The following is a 16,286-nucleotide window of genomic DNA, read 5'->3' as shown; positions in this document are numbered from 1 at the left end:
ACTTTTGTTGTATTTATTAGAGAGAGAGAGTGTATGTGCTTGCACATGCAGTGAGGGGAAGAGGAGAGGGAGGAGGAGAGAGAGTCTAGCAGACTGCACTGAGTGCAGAGCAAAACCCGGCATGGGGCTCAATCCCATCACCCTGAGGTTCATGCAGCTCAGTCCCACCAGCCGAAATCAAGAGTGGGATGCTTAAGGGGCTGAGTCACCCAGGAGCCCCTGCAAGTAGCACCTTTTTAAAAAATAATTAAAGTCATTCAATTTAAACCAGATGAAAACTTGAAAAGCTATCCCATTGTTAGCATCTCCTGAATTACTTGAGGTTAGTAAAAACTGTCTTCCTATAGGGAATTTCTGTTTTAACCTATAAGCAGCCTCCCCTATGGTCATCTCTTGTGTCTCTCCAAAGCTGGAAAATGCCAAGAGAAGAATCACCACTCCTTCTCTCTGATGTCTGCCTCCTGTGAACTTTTCTTATCTTCACAGCTATTGTGCACTTGATCTCATTTCCATGGCTATCTGATTCCTCTGTGGGTTTCTCAGCTGAGGTACAGCTTGGGTGGAACAAAGGGCGTGCCCTGAGCTGTTAGCATTGCATTTTCATACAATGTCCTCCTGCCGGTGTTTAACAACCTTTGGCTTGGTTTGCCTGGAAGTGTATGGTGAATCTTACAGTAGGACACTTATCAGGTGTTCCTTAACTATAACTATCACCGTACTGACCAAGTCTCGGGACTAAATACTAAGTTCCTAGTTTTTAAAAATTTAAGTTACTGATACTGTAGTTAATGCAACAATATTGCAATAAAATAAAAGAATTTGGACAGTACTTTAGTCTCTATGCGTGTTGCATGAACACTTCAAGTAGTCTGTGGACACATTTTTCACTTCACATTTACTAACTAAAAGTCAGCTAGCCATATTCAGTGAAAGAGTGCAAGATGTGATGCTTTTGTAAAGAAAGCAATCACTTCAATAGACCTGATGACGACCAAGTAACATCAAAATATTAAGGTTTAACTTTGGCAAAGAAATTCTTATCCCAAACTATAGAAAATTTCTGATGAAGAATTAGTAAGAAACCAAAGCTATGAATTTATACATAAAAACTCAATACATCTCAATGACAAACATTGCCTTACTTTCACTTTCCATGAGGGACAAGAAAGGAGGAAGCGAGAGAAATGTGTGCTGTCCACCTAACTGGACCGAACCAATGGATAGAATGCTGGAAATACAGGAATAAACCTTGAGCTTAATTTATGACAGTTTTTTTTTTTTAAGATTTTATTTATTCATTTGGCAGACAGAGATCACAAGTAGGCAGAGAGGCAGGCAGAGAGAGAGGAAGGGAAGCAGGCTCCTTGCTGAGCAGAGCTCTTGACTGGGGCTCAATCCCAGGACCCTGGGATCATGACCTGAGCCGAAGGCAGAGGCTTTAATCCACTGAGCCACCCAGGCGCCCCAATTTATGACAGTTTTTTAAAAAATTAGTTTTGAGAGGGGCACCTGGGTGGTTCAGTGGGTTAAACCTCTGCCTTCAGCTCAGGTCATGGTCTTAGGGTTCTGGGATCGAGCCCCACATCAGGCTCTCTGCTCAGCAGGGAGTCTGCTGTCTGCTTCTCCCTCTGCCTGCTGATTCTCCTGCTTCGTCCCCCTGGTTGTGGGCACGCGTGTTTTCTCTCTCTCTCTCTCTCTCTCTAACAAATAAATAAAGAAATAAATAAAACTTAAAAAATATATATATACACATATATGTATATATATATATATCTCAACAGCAAGGGGACACAGAACACACATAATCCTTTCTCGGTGGCTTTGTCTTCCTGGCTGATGCTGTGGTTATATGGGCCAGAGACAGGGTCTGAGCCAGTGGCCCCAGCAGTGGGAGATTTTGGGGACCTAGACAGATGCTTGCTCTGTGAGAGAAGCACAGATAGCTAGAGCTAATTAAAGCTCTCCAATTTACCTGATGAGGGGCTACAAGGTGAATATCATCAATGAGTAGCTGATTTTAAGACTTTGTGAATATAGAATGCCAATATACATCTGTATGTTTTATAGAGCATGAATATTTAGTACCTTCTGGATTTTTCCATATCTTTCTTTGTACGTTTGGTACATTTAGGTTGTATTTTATCTGGTTGGACTATACTTAAAACATCTTATGAATTCTGACCATGTCTCAAACCACTTGCTTCGATGCTTAATTTCTTTACCTACCTTATTTGCTTTCTCATCTCTAATACAGTTTCTAACATTCTCAAATAATGTGACATACACACATGACAAGTATCTTTTAATTAGAGCAGTTTACTCTCTTTTGATTTTTTGTTACATTGAATTTTTTTGAAGAGCCTAGAGTGGTTATCCTGTAGAATATCCCATATTCTGGATTTTTTATTTGTTTGATTGCCTCTTCATGACTAAATTCAAGGTTAAACATTTCTGGCAAGAATTCTTTTTTTTTTTTTTTTTTTTTTAAAGATTTTATTTATTTATTTGACAGACAGAGATCACAAGCAGGCAGAGAGGCCGGGAGAGAAGCAGGCTCCCTGCTGAGCAGAGAGCCCGATGCGGGGCTCGATCCCAGGACCCTGGGATCATGACCTGAGCCGAAGGCAGAGGCTTTAACCCACTGAGCCACCCAGGCGCCCCCTGGCAAGAATTCTTGATAGATGTATCCCATCAGGTGACACCAATGTCACCCTCTCCTGCTAAGGCTGAGTTTGTTCCCTTAAAGTTGTCACTGCCAGTCCCCCTATCACAAAGATAATCTGTAGGGGCCTTTTAGACTTTGGAATAACCTATATCCCTATAACATTGACCTGGTGGGTTTTGCATCCATTAATAATCATTGCCTGAATCAGTGATGACAATGGGGGGTCCAAATGGGGATTTTCTAGTTGTCATTACTTCTACATTTGTTAACAGAATTCTTCTACACAGAAGAGCTCTCTCTCTTTCCCTTTCATTTCCTTGGGAGCATCCCTATGATTACTTCAATCTATGGATTTTCTGCTTAAATTCAGCGTGTTATAATCCATCGCGATCATTATTTTCTGATGTTCAAGTACTCCCAAGTTTGTGCAGTGAGAAACCCTTTGAGCTAGATCCCTCTGTCTATTGACATGCCCTTTCCATGTTTGAGTCTTGTTGTCTGAGGCAGTCTGGTGCTCTAGGCTCCGCATACTTTCTCTGCCCAGATCTGGAAGCCATTTCTTCAGGGAGCCTTGTTTTCTTTTAGAGGGGACATGTATATAGAAACAAAGCTCTGGGGATGCCTGGGTGGCTCAGTCTGTTAAGTGTCTGCCTTCGGCTCAGCTCACGATTCCAGGGTCCTGGGATCGAGTGCCACATTCAGCTCCTTGCTCAGCAGGGAGCCTGCTTCTCCCTCTCCTTCTGCTGTTCACCCCTGCTTGCGCGCGCGCGCTCTCTCTCTGACAAATAAATAAATAAATAAATCTTAAAAAAAGAAACAAAGATCTGGGTCCTGGGTATACCTATGGCTAAAGAGGCATCACTGTTTCTAGGCTGTTTCAAGGGCCAGAGCTGGAAATATTATATATATATATGTACACACACACACATACACTCACACCATATAGTGGTTTTCTCTAATATCACAGAGTTTTGCCCACTAAATACTGGTACCTCTCCTCTCCCACTGTGAAACTCCTGGTTCCCAATAACAGTAGGTATTCAATTCATTTGCTCTGTCCTTTGATATGTAGAAAATACTTTCAGAATGTAATACTTGTTCCCTTGCCAACAACAAACCTACTAGGTTAGGTTCAACATTTTTTTTTGCAAATTTTTTTTTTTAAAGATTTTATTTATTTATTTGACAGACAGAGATCACAAGTAGGCAGAAAGGCAGGCAGAGAGAGAGGAAAGGAAGCAGGCTCCCTGCTGGGCAGAGAGCCTGATGTGGGGCTCGATCCCAGGACCCTGGGACCATGACCTGAACCAAAGGCAGAGGCTTTAACCCACTGAGCCACCCAGGCGCCCCTTTTTTTGCAAATTTTTGTCCTGAATATACATATTTCATTAAAAGTATATAGTCAGAGTACTGTGATCAAAAGTTATTTGAATTAATCTTTTATCTGTGTGATTATGTGATCAATTTGATACACAACGTGATTGATATGTTTCCATCTGTATTTAATTTTAGGGTTTTGTTCTAATCCATTTTTTTTGTAATTTGATTTTTGTTTAACTATAAAGACGTGTCTTCAGAGGACCCTTACTTCTATCCCTGTTGCCTCTATTCCTCTCTTACCTGCCTACTATAGAAAATTATTCTTATTTTTGCTTTATCTTTCCTGTGTTTTGTTTTTAAAGAAAATAAGCCTATACTTATATGTAGTCTTACTTCCCTTTCTTTCTTATAAAAAGAAAGAAATATGCATTTTTTATATCTTGCCCTTTCTATTTGATATTATGTCCTAAAATTGCTCCATATTTGTTCATAGAGATCTTCAACATTCCTTTGTAGGCTGTGTAGAATTTTATCATGTGATTGCACTATAATTTTCATCCACTCTTCTAAGGATGGTCATTTAGTTTTTTCCTATTACTGTGCACTAAATATAATATGATGGGTGACCTCAGGCATCTTGTTTTATATTTGGGATGTTATCTTTCAGGGTGAATTTATAGAAGCAGAATTTCTGACTGAAGAGTATATAGTTTTACCAGATATTGCAAAATTTCCTTTCATAGGGTTTGTATCATTTTGTGCCCCTACCCTCAATTTAATAGCAGGCCTATCTTCCCATAGGCTCACCAGGAGAGTATGTTGTCAATTTTTAAAATTTTTAGCCATCTGATAGGTTAGACATGTTGTCTCAGGATACATTTTACTTAGTTGAGCATCTTTTACTATTTTTAACTCCCATTTACTTATTTTTTTCTGTAAACTGCTATTGATGTTTTGTTAATTTTTTTTCTCAATACTTAAAATGCTTTGTAAATCAGAGACGTGAGTTCTTGATCTGTGATAGAATCTGCAAACACTCTGTCCCAGATTGTCATCTGTCTTTTGAATTTCCTCATGAGGTTTTGTTGTTGTCATTGTCATTACAGAAAAGTTTAAATTTTTTTATGAAATGAAATTTATGACTCTTTCTTATTATTGCTTTTGGATTCTGAATCATTGAAAGGTTGTCCCTATGTGCAGGTTATAAAGGAATCTACCGAATTATCTTCTAGTATTTGAACACTTTTATTTTCTAGATTTTGATTTCTTACCCATTTGGTTGTTTATTTTGGTGCTCGAACTAACAAAATTTAATTTCCAATTAAAGTTGTACTATATTGCTATCTATTTTTTTATTTATTTTTAAGATTTTTGTTTATTTATTTGACACAGAGAGATCACAAGTAGGCAGAGAGGCAGGCAGAGAGAGAGGGGGAAGCAGGCTCCCTACTGAGCAGAGAGTCAGACCCAGGACTCAATCCCAGGACCCTGAGATCATGACCTGAGAAGGCAGAGGCTCAATCCACTGAGCCACCCAGGCGCCCCTAAAAGAGGCTGATTTTAAAGTGAACTTTTCATTTGACGAAGCACTCATGTCGAGAATGTATAAAGGAAAACAAATTAACAAAATCAGGAAGACAACTAGCATGAAAATGGGCAAGAGCCGTTGAAAAAGCATTTCACGAAAGAGAGAATCAGGGTCCTACGTGGAAAGGTACTTGTGAATTAAAACCACAGTGATGAGATTACTTCTACACACCTAAGAAAGGTGGGCAGATGGGAACCTGACAACGCTGAGTTTGGGGGGGATGAACAAACACGAACACGAGCTAAGGGTGTGCCCTGCTGAGAACCGCTTTGGAAGACCCCTTGGCAGGAATTATTACACTTAAGGATGTACTTTCTCTATGACCCAGGAATTCCACCCTTAGACGTACAATCAAAAGAATTAAGTGAACATTTTCCCAGTTGATGTGTGTATTTTCATGGCACCTTTACTTTTATAATAGCTTTAAACTGGACTTCTTCAACAGTAGAATGGATTAATTAATTGTGGCATATTTATAAAAAGGAGTATGTTATAGTAGCTGAAATGAATAAGGCCATGGGCGACAACTTGAAGGAGTCCGGCAAATATAACGTTGAGTGGAAGAGATCAGAGACAAGAGGACATTTCATTTATATAAAGTTTTCAAAATAGTCATAACTAAATATATTAGTTATATTTATATATATATAATACTTAGGTCGAATACTTGGCTGCTAAAATTATAAGGAAAAGCTGGGAAGTAATGACTAGTAAGTCAAAATATTGGTTATTTGTTGTGGGGGGGAAGAGTTTGTGATTGGGAAGAGGAAGACAGACAAAGAGCTTCGGGCATGAGGTGCAGTGTTTTGTTTACATTATATAAAATGGTTAAGTTGTACATTTATATTTTAGATGCTTGTGTTATATTTGTAATAAAAGAGATTTACAAATGCTTTAAAAACCCAGTAGACTGGATTACAAAAAGGAAATGATGAGCAAAGGATATAGAGATTTTATTTATTTATTTGACAGAGATCACAAGTAGGCAGAGAGGCAGGCAGAGGGAGAGCGGGGAGGGAAGCAGGCTCCCTGGGATCATGACCCAAGCCAAAGGCAGAGGCTTTAACTCACTGAGCCACCCAGGTGCCCCAGAAAGCGGTTCTTTTTTAAAAATGAAATTCAGACTATGATTATAATTCAAAGAAGAAAACTGTCCCCATTTAAAAAACCGATGGGTTTGTACATACAGGAAGCTTGCTTTTATTTTTATTTATTTATTTATTTATGTATTTTGGAAGCTCGCCTTTTTTTTTTTTCTTTAAGATTTTATTTATTCATTTGACAGACAGAGATCACAGTAGGCAGAGAGGCAGAGAGAGAGGAAGGAAGCAGGCTCCCTGCTGAGCAGAGAGCCTGATGTGGGGCTCAATCCCAGGTCCCTGGAATCATGACCCAAGCAGAAGGCAGAGGCTTTAACCCACTGAGCCACCCAGGTGCCCCTGGAAGCTCGCTTTTAAAGTTTTCTTTCTGTCCTCCAAGTTTATAAGATTTGGGTCAATTATTACTGTCAGGTCAACTTTTAACAGAGCAGCACTTTCATTGCCCTGCCCCTCTCAAGCAAAAGTGCCCGTGGCTTTGTCAGCACCCAGCTCAGCAAGTAGAACCCTCCCCTATTCCTGGGCTCGTAAACCACGTTGCCCCTGCTCCTCCCCACCAGTTCCTGTGCTTCAATCAGGTCATCTGTCACTGTCCCATCTCTTAGAATCTGACTCCCCAGAGTATAATCCACTGCAATCCAGTCCATATTCGACCATGAACAAATTGCCCCAGTTCCTAAAGTCCCAGCTCAAGGTCTCCCTCTTCTCATAGAGCTTTGGCTAAATGCAACACCTCACATTCCTCCCTGGTCATTAAAACTGTCATGGGTATGATCTGGCCAACAGTGGGGATTTCCATTCTGTGGTGCCATGGAATAGTATCGTATTCTCTCTGGTGTTTTCTGCCTTTTTCCTCAAAGCAGACTGCACTCATTTTGAGGGCAGAAGCAATGGTTAAATTATAACCATATTCCCCATTACTTCTTTAATGTACTGGTTATATTATAGAACTCAGTGAATTTATTTTTGAGATATATATATATATATGTATGTATATATATATATTAATTTTAAGAGTAATAGCACATTCTTTTTTTTTTAAAGATTTTATTTATTTATTTGACAGAGAGAGACACAGCAAGAGAGGGAACAGAGCAGAGGGACTGGGAGAGGGAGAAGCAGGCTCCCCACGGAGGAGCAGAGAGCCCGATGGGGGGCTCCATCCCAGGAGCCCCTGTAATAGGGCACCCCTATAATAGCACATTCTTAGAATAAATTCCTGTATCAAAATATGTAAATGTTTCTGCACTCCAAAAGTAAAATTGATAAAAAGCATGAATAAAGAAGATACACACACAAATGAAATTCACAAAGAATATTGTACATATGTCCACTCACCAATAATCAAAGAAATGCAAATAAAACCAAACCTGTACATAATATTATGTATATTTCGTGTGTGTGTGTGTGTGTGTGCGTGTACACAGGCACATATACATATATATACACATACATATATCTGGGATACATTTAAAAAACTAAAATAAAAATCTATATGAAACACCTTGTCAATATTGTTGAGAGCACTTTGCCTATAAGAATCAAGAAGTTTAGAGTAATTTTTTCTTTTTGTTTCATAATCTTTAGTAATAAGTAAAAGATATTACCCCTTTCTCATAAAGTTCTGTGCTACGTTTCGGGAAAAGAAAGGACAAGAGTGGATGCTTCCTACCCATCCCTTCTCCAAAAGGTAGTGACACCTAATAAAACAATACGGAAAAAGAGAAAGACTAACACCTAGTTATCATAATCCTGTTACCATTTTGTCCGGCCTCCTTATAGTCTTTTTCAAAAGCACATTTGCTAGTCTTGTAATCAAAAAGGCATATATCATTATGTCTTGCCTTTTTATATAATATTTAATGGAAGGAGTACTTTTTGATGAAGAAAAACGCATTAATAAAACATTTTCTGAGGAGTGCCTGGGTCGCTCCGTCTGTTAAGCATCCGACTCTCCATCTCCGCTCAGGTCTTGATCTTGAGGTCTTGAGTTCAAGCACCGTGTTGGGCTCTACGCTAGGGGTGGAGCCTACTTGCTAAAAAACAACAACAAACAAACAAACAAAACATTTGCTGAGCACCAACTGTGTAGAAGGTATAAGGTGAGGAAGACAATACACATTAGGAAGGCAGAGTTCTAACAATACCTAACTTGATGATGATAGAACAAAGATTTTACCAGTGAATAGCGCTGTTAAATCAGCGCAGGTGACCAACGCATATTTATCAAGTAGCTGTTCTATGTTGGGCCCTCTTCTCAGTGCTGGGGATCTGACAATGAACAAATCAATGGTGTGCTCTGTACAGCCAATCGTCAGTGAGGAAAATAGACTGGTAATAGCTAGACAGATGTGTAATGACAACAGTGCAAAAAGCAAAAGAGTGAGCAATTGGAGAGTGATAGGGCTGCTCTTTGAGCAGATAACTGACTGAAATGAGGGATAGAAGCTTATGCATGGAGGGGACAAGAGAACTTCCAGGAGAAGGAACAGCAGGTATGGTATTGCTAAGTCCACATTTTTATTCTCCAATAATGTAAGATTTCTAAAGAGATGTTACATGGTGTCCTGATCTTTTCTTTGTTCAGGCAGGAAAAATGGTAGCTAGAAATAGACTGAAATGATGATATGGTATCTTGGATTTTTAATTTCATAAGCTAAGTACAGTTGACCCTTGAACAACATGGGTTTGAACTGTGTGGGTCCACTTATACCCAGATATTTTGGATAAATATAGTGCAGTACTGTAAATGTGTTTTTCTTTGTTATGGTTTTCTTTTCTCTAGCTTGCTTTACTGTAACAATACAGTATACAATACATATAATATAAAAAATATGTGTTTAATCAATTGTTTATATTGTTGGTAAAGCTTCTGGTCAACCCTAGGCTATTACTAGTTAAGTTTTTAGGGAGTCAAAAATTATATGTTGGTTTTTGACTGCATGGGGGTCTGAAGATTTTACCCCTGTGTTGGTCATGGATCAACTTAGTAGATTTGAGATGTATTTTTTTAAAGAGATTTCAGAACAACAGAATACTATTGAAAGTTATTCCAGGTGTGGAGAGGAGAAGTGGGTGAGGAGGATGGTATCTATTAAGAGGGCTGAATTCTACCACTACCTAACCTTGACTATGGAAAACAAAAACCTTTAGCCGTGAATAGGATGTACAAATGTTGAAGTTCTGAGAATTTTATCTGGAATGAACTCCCCTCACCTCAATGTTCTGTTTAGATTTCAACTGTATACATTTACTTTATTAACATATTTTCTTCCATGATTTACCATAACTGTTAAAATTTTCCACTGTTTTCAAAACCGATTTCTGACTTGCCATTTATCATTACCAAGATGTAAATGCAAAAGATTTTTTAGATCTCCAGGTTTTTCTTTTGTTTTTTTAAGATTTTTTTTTTTAATTTATTGGGGGGGGAAGGGGAGGGGCAGAGGCAGAGGGAGAGAGAGAATCTCAAGCAGACTCCCAGCTGAGTGCATAGGCAGTCACGGGGCTTGACCTCACAACCCTGAGATCATGACCTGAGCTGAAATGAAGAGTCAGATGCTTAACCGACTGAGCCACCTGGGTACCCCATTTTTTAAAAAATAAAATATTTTAAAAGGCAAAACAACAGATAGAACTTTATAAATGAGTCATATGTAACCACATATACTTTTGAATAGGGAATTGGGGAAGGATATATGCGTCATGCCAATTCACTGGATGCAGATATCTGGTTCCTGGTATGCATCAGTCTCGGGCCTGGGCTGTTTTGGATGCATGCATAAAGTGGAATGTGTACCTGTCACAGACTGACTGCTTAAGTAGTCAAAACTCACAAGCGAAGGCGCTGGGAATAATAACACCAGGCAGTTATATACATTAATATACATTAATCCTCCCAAAAAACCTATGGGGGTAGGTGCTATCACTGTTCTCATTCTATACAGGGGAGCTGTGGCTCAGAGTGAACAAGTGACGTGTCACCACATAGCCCAAAAGCTGCACACTGGTCTTGAACTGGGGTAGTCTGTGAGCTGCTCTCAACCACCACATGCTCGTGCTTCTCTGGAAGGGAAAACTTTGGGGCTTACAAAATCTCCAAGAGCTCAGATAATTCTCTTCTAATCATTTTCAAGCTTCTGTGTGGCTTCACGATTTGGGCAACATCAACCACACTGGAGGGGACGAGGTCCCCAGGCTGCAGTGGTGCGCGCATTCGGAGCCCTCTGAATTCAAGCTGTGCTTGTCCTCTTTGCTCTCCTAGTGACTGAACGATTTTTTAACACTTGTTTATTGTTGTTCTCTCAGAACTCAAACTGGAAATGCACTAAGTTGACCAAGTGCCGGATGAAAAAAAAAGTGGAAGGTTTCAAAAGTTAGCCTGAGGCTCCTGCAAATCTGCAAGCTCTGAGTCCTGACCCCCCAAATTTCCCTCTCCCCCATTTGAAAAGCATCCCCAGCACCAGGCAGGTGCTCCCAGTGAGGGTCCAATCAGATGCAAATTTCCGGTTCCAAGTTAAGATTTTTTTTTGCATTATCTATCACCTAGCCTATCCACCTATTAGGAGGGACCCTCCACCTCCAAAGACAAGGCACTTTATTTTCACACCTGCAGGCTAGTGAGGAGGCAGGATAAGAGGCCCTCTAAGGATCAGATATTATGTGACAGACCGTTAGAACAAACATTTATGGATGCCTTATTTTGTATAAAGCAATTGCAAAGAGCAATCTGCTCCCAATAAAGGGTGGTAGACTTCTTAAATCCTGCTAATGAAGTTTCACAAGGAGGGTTAGGATTTGGGAATGGGGGATGGAAGGGGCTGGCTGGAGGACACACAGTTTTCCTTGGTCCCAGACAAATTTGGAACGCCTAAGGAGGAGACCCCGGTCCTCGGCCAGGATACCTCTAGCCAGGCTCACTGTACTTGGCTGCTCCAGGCTAATGCTAATAACTTAGGGCTTCTGTTCCAAGCCCACGAGTTCACTTTGCTCAGTTCTAAAGAAGGCTCAATTCTCAGCCTGGTTTCACTGCAGAAAGTGCTTGACAACATGGTGAGAGCTAAGATTTAAAAAAAATCTCGTGGTTGATCTGACCCCAGCTTTCAAGAAGCCCGTATTCATCATTCTTGGGAACTTTGGCACTGGGTTCTCTCCCTGCCACTCCTCAATGCCCAGCGAATTTGTTAACTCCTTAACATGTTAGGAAATGTAAGCTATTAAAAAAAACCACACACACAGCTGGAGAAATGGTCCCAGGGAATGTGACTCACTCTGTAGGATTGTTTCAGTGGTTGCTCCTGGAGAAACCTGTTACACCTGTCCCAGCTACAGTGATTTTTCTGCCCTGTCCTAGTTCCGGCACCACCACTGGCCACACAGAGAACCCCAGGGGCTCTCTGGCACACAGAGCACACGTCCAGGATCTTGGGAGTAGCTTGTTGACTTTAGGCCAGACTTGACTTTGCCTTAGTGAGATGTTTCTTAGCCGGGTAGGGATTTGGATAATTGTGATAACAGAACTGCTGTCATCTTGAGGGAAGAAGTTTTATTTTCCACAACACGTGGAGTCCTCACCAACTGTCTCTTGTCCTCACTCACAGTTGCGGTTTGTTTGCTGTTGTTTTGCTAATTTAAGGTCCAGTCCATTTTCCCCAGAACTGATCAAACTCCTAAGCTCAACTGTAAAGCAAAAGTTCATATTCTGAAACTGGGTAAGCCCTGAAATTGCTCTCAAACACAAGTTTTTCCTATTTACCACAAATGTAGATAGGTCCGTGTTAAGTGGACAAGAAATGCAAGTTTTAGTCTGGCAAATAAGATCTGGGGAATCACTGAATGCTGAATGATAGAACTTTCTTTTTTCTGTTACTTAGTAAGAAGAGGAAGAAAATTTTTATAGACAGCAAATTTTTGAAATATCCCACCCACTTTTGAATAAATTATTCTCATGTTTGATTTTTCTCTTGGGAGATTCTTCTCTCTTGTTGGAAAGCAGTCAGGGAACCCTGATAGGATGCTAGGTAACAGTCTTTGAAAAAAAAAATCAAAATTAAAGGGCACCCGGCTGGCTCTGTGAGTGGAGTGTGCAACTCTTGATCTTGGGGTTGTGAGTTTGAGCCCCACATTGACTGGGTGTAGAGATTACTTAAAAAATAAAATCCTTAAAAAAATTTAAAAAGTGAAATTAAGACTCTTAGAAAACTTTCATGTAAATGGAGCCACAAATTATGAAATTAGTATGTTTTAAAAAATGTAGTGATAAGGGCGTCTGGGTGGCTCAGTTGTTTAAGCATCTGCCATTGCCTTAGGTCATGATCTCAGGATCCTGGGATTGAGCCCCACGTGGGGCTCCCTGGTGAGTGAGGGGGAGCCTGCTCCTCCCTTTCCCTCTGCCCCTCCACCTGCTCATGCTCTCTCTCTTTTTTTCTCTCTCAAATAAATACATAAATAAATGAAATCTTTAAAATACTGTCATTCTGGATTCACACACACAGAAGAGATGTAAATAGGTGAAGGGTAAGGCAGATTGAGAGAACTGGACATCTCCGTGCTTAGATGACAGACCCTGGTCACCTGGGTCTGCTGCCCACTTCTATAGCCCCTTCCTCTTTAGTGTCTCTAGGCTTCTCCCCTTAGTTAAAATGTTCCTCCAAGGTTTCTTTTAGTTTGTATTTTTTTTTTTTTAAATGTGCAAACTGTTTCACACCACTTTCAGAGTCTCCTTTGGGAGGTTCATTAAAACACCCTTTCCTGGAGGGGAGACCTCTAGAGAGTTATGTCCCTATATCTATCATGTCATCCTCGCCTGGACACTGGGTCAGTATTTTAAAATACAGCTAACAAAGCCCTTTGCCTCTGGTGATTTATTTTGTTTTGTGTTTGGCCAGTAACAAAGTTTGTGAAACAAAAGACGTATTAGTTATTTCAGTAAACAAGCAACATCCCCTATTATCTCTTGATTTTTAATTTTTGTTAGAGTTAGTATTAGATTACAATAATAACTAATAACTCTCATTGACAATTTGAATATTCTTTCTGTTTCTTCACTTTAAAGGAGAGGCAGAGATGTTTAAGTTAGCCTGGGGTTAGATTCTGATGGGACTGACAAATTGCCCTCAAGTCTTCTATTTTTTTTTTTTCTTTTGGATAATAGAGATGTTAATTCACTTGGTTTTTGTTTTGTATTGTCTAGCATTGCTTGACTTTTTAAAAATAAATTTTCTTTTTTTTGAACTGTTTTCGATTTCCAAAAGAATTGTGGCAATAGTAGAGTTCCCACATACCCTGCATCCAGTTTGCCCTGTGATGGACATCTCATGTTAGCATGGCACATTTGCTACAATTAATGAACCAATATATTAGTATTAACTAAAGCTCGTACTTTATACAGATTTCCTTAGTTTTTCCTCAATGTCTTTTTTCAGTTCCAGGATCCCATTCAGGACACCATGGTACAGTTGGTGATCATGTCTCCTTAGACTTCTCTTGGCTAAAACAGTTTCTCAGACTTTTCCTGTTTTTGATGACCTCCATAGTTTTGAGGAATACTAGTGAGGTATTTTGTAAAATACTCCTCAGTTGGTTTTTTTTTCTTGCTGCTTTTCTCATGATTCATTTAGCATGGGGTTATGGGTTTACAGGAAGACCACAGAGGGAAAGTGCTATTTTCATCACATTGTATCAAGACTGTATAGTATCAACATGACATCACTGTGAGTACTGACCTTCACCACCTGGCTCAGGTACTGCTTGTCAGGTTTCTCCACTGCAAGATTACTTTCCCCCACTTTCCACATGGTCGTCTTTGGAATTAAGTTACTGTGTGCAGTGAACACTTCAGGAATGGAAAGTGCATTACCATGCATAACCTCCCTAAAGGCATAGTATCGACATAAGTTATTTGGAATTCTTCTGCACAAGAAATTGGCCTCTTCTCCCCCAATCACTTATTTATTCAATCATTTGTTTGTATCAGTATGGACTCACGGATATTTATTTTATAACTGGAGTTATAACCTAATACTAATTTATTTACTTTGTAGCTCAAATTGTTCTAACTTTTGCTATGAAGTGCTCTTTCATCGGCTCCCTTGGCATATTCTCATCAAGGTAGGTTTTTGTTTTGTTTTGATAATTTCCTTATTTCCTGGTACTACAAAATGCTCCAGGCTTGTCTTGTATATTCCCTACCCCAGTCCTAGAATCAGCCATTTCTCCAAAAAGCTCTGGTTCCTTTTATTGGTGGAAGATATTAGAAACCAAGGTCGTGGGGCACCTGGGTGGCTCAGCCTGTTAAGTGGCTGACTCTTGGTTGGGGCTCAGGTCATGATCTCATCAGTTATAAGGTGGAGACTGGTTCCGGCTCTGTGTTCAGCAGAGAATCTTCTTGAGGATTCTCTCCCCCTCCCCCTCCCCCCACTCATACACAAGGCACAGACGTGCATGTGCTTTCTCTTTCTCTGTCAAATACATTAAAAAACTTTAAAAAATTTTTATTTATTTATTTATTTGATAGACAAAGATCACAAGTAGGCAGAGAGGCAGGTGTGGGTGGGGGGGGGAGCAGGCTCCCTGCTGAGCAGAGGGCCTTATGTGGGGCTATATATATCTATCTATCTAGCCTGTGTATATACACATACCTATAAGTATTTCCAAATGTGGCCATCTGTACCTGTAATTAAACTAAATATGAGTCCATGCTGAAGCTTCCAACTGCACACATTACCCCATGGATCAAACATGTCATCCTTTCACTTCTCCTTCAGCTCCTCTTCCCGCAGGGAGAAATAGGACCCCCTTCATCAGCCATCCATTTGCTTAGTTGTTCCATTCCAGTGCGCACAGAGTATGGGACCAAAATTGTTAACATTAACCCCATGGGAAACACCTTACCAATTAGAGGACAGTGGCTCAGGTACAGTTTTATTTGCCTTTAATCTTACAGACTTCAGTCATTTCCAGGGTTACTTAGGTCAGTACCTCTCCCCCTCCCTGAACCTTCAGTAAGGGTATTTCATACATTTGTAGTACAGTTAGAGTCTCCTGTCAGAGTCTGAATTCCACTCTGGGATACCCTGCCTCCTAAGTGATTTTTTAAAATTTTGCATATATTAAGGATCACTCTATGCTGTAAAGTTCTGTGGGTTTCAACAAATGCACAGTGTTGTATACACACAACCATGGTATCATATAGAATAGTTTCACCACCCTAAAGCAAATGCCCTGTGCTTCAACCATTCAAAACCTCACCCCCACCCCGGTAAGTGCTCATTCTTACCATTGTTACAGTTTTGCCTTTTCCAGAAGGTCATATACCTGGAAGCATACAGTAAGTAACATTTTCAGATTGTATTCTTTCAGTTAGTAATGTGGGTTAAGATTCATCCATGTCTTTTTGTGACTTGAGAGCTCATTTCTTTTTATCTCTGAATAATATTCCATTGTGTGGATGTACCAGTTTGTTTACTCATTCACCTATTGAAGCATATTTTGGGGATGCTTCCAGTATCTGGCATTTATGGATAAAGATGTTGCAAACTTTCACATGCAAGTGTTTAATGTAGACATAAATTTTCAAATAAGTTGGATAAGTAATTAGGAACATGATTATAGAGTC

General features: G+C 39.9%; 1 pseudogene across 1 annotated transcript in view; it reads right to left on the bottom strand.

The window, feature by feature from the left end:
* LOC308341614 (E3 ubiquitin-protein ligase TRIM32-like) overlaps positions 1 to 14,466 on the bottom strand; it is a 35,414-nt pseudogene extending 20,948 nt beyond the window's left edge. Inside the window, exon 1 of the transcript in view lies at positions 14,395 to 14,466. The product of the transcript in view is annotated as an E3 ubiquitin-protein ligase TRIM32-like (transcript). The remainder of the gene's footprint in view (positions 1 to 14,394) is intronic.
* Positions 14,467 to 16,286: the final 1,820 nt, after the last annotated feature.

Source organism: Martes martes (assembly GCF_963455335.1).
Source record: "Martes martes genome assembly, chromosome: 4".
Lineage (NCBI taxonomy): Eukaryota > Metazoa > Chordata > Mammalia > Carnivora > Mustelidae > Martes > Martes martes.
Note: the sequence above shows the minus strand (reverse complement) of the source record. Positions and strands in the feature narration are given on the sequence as shown.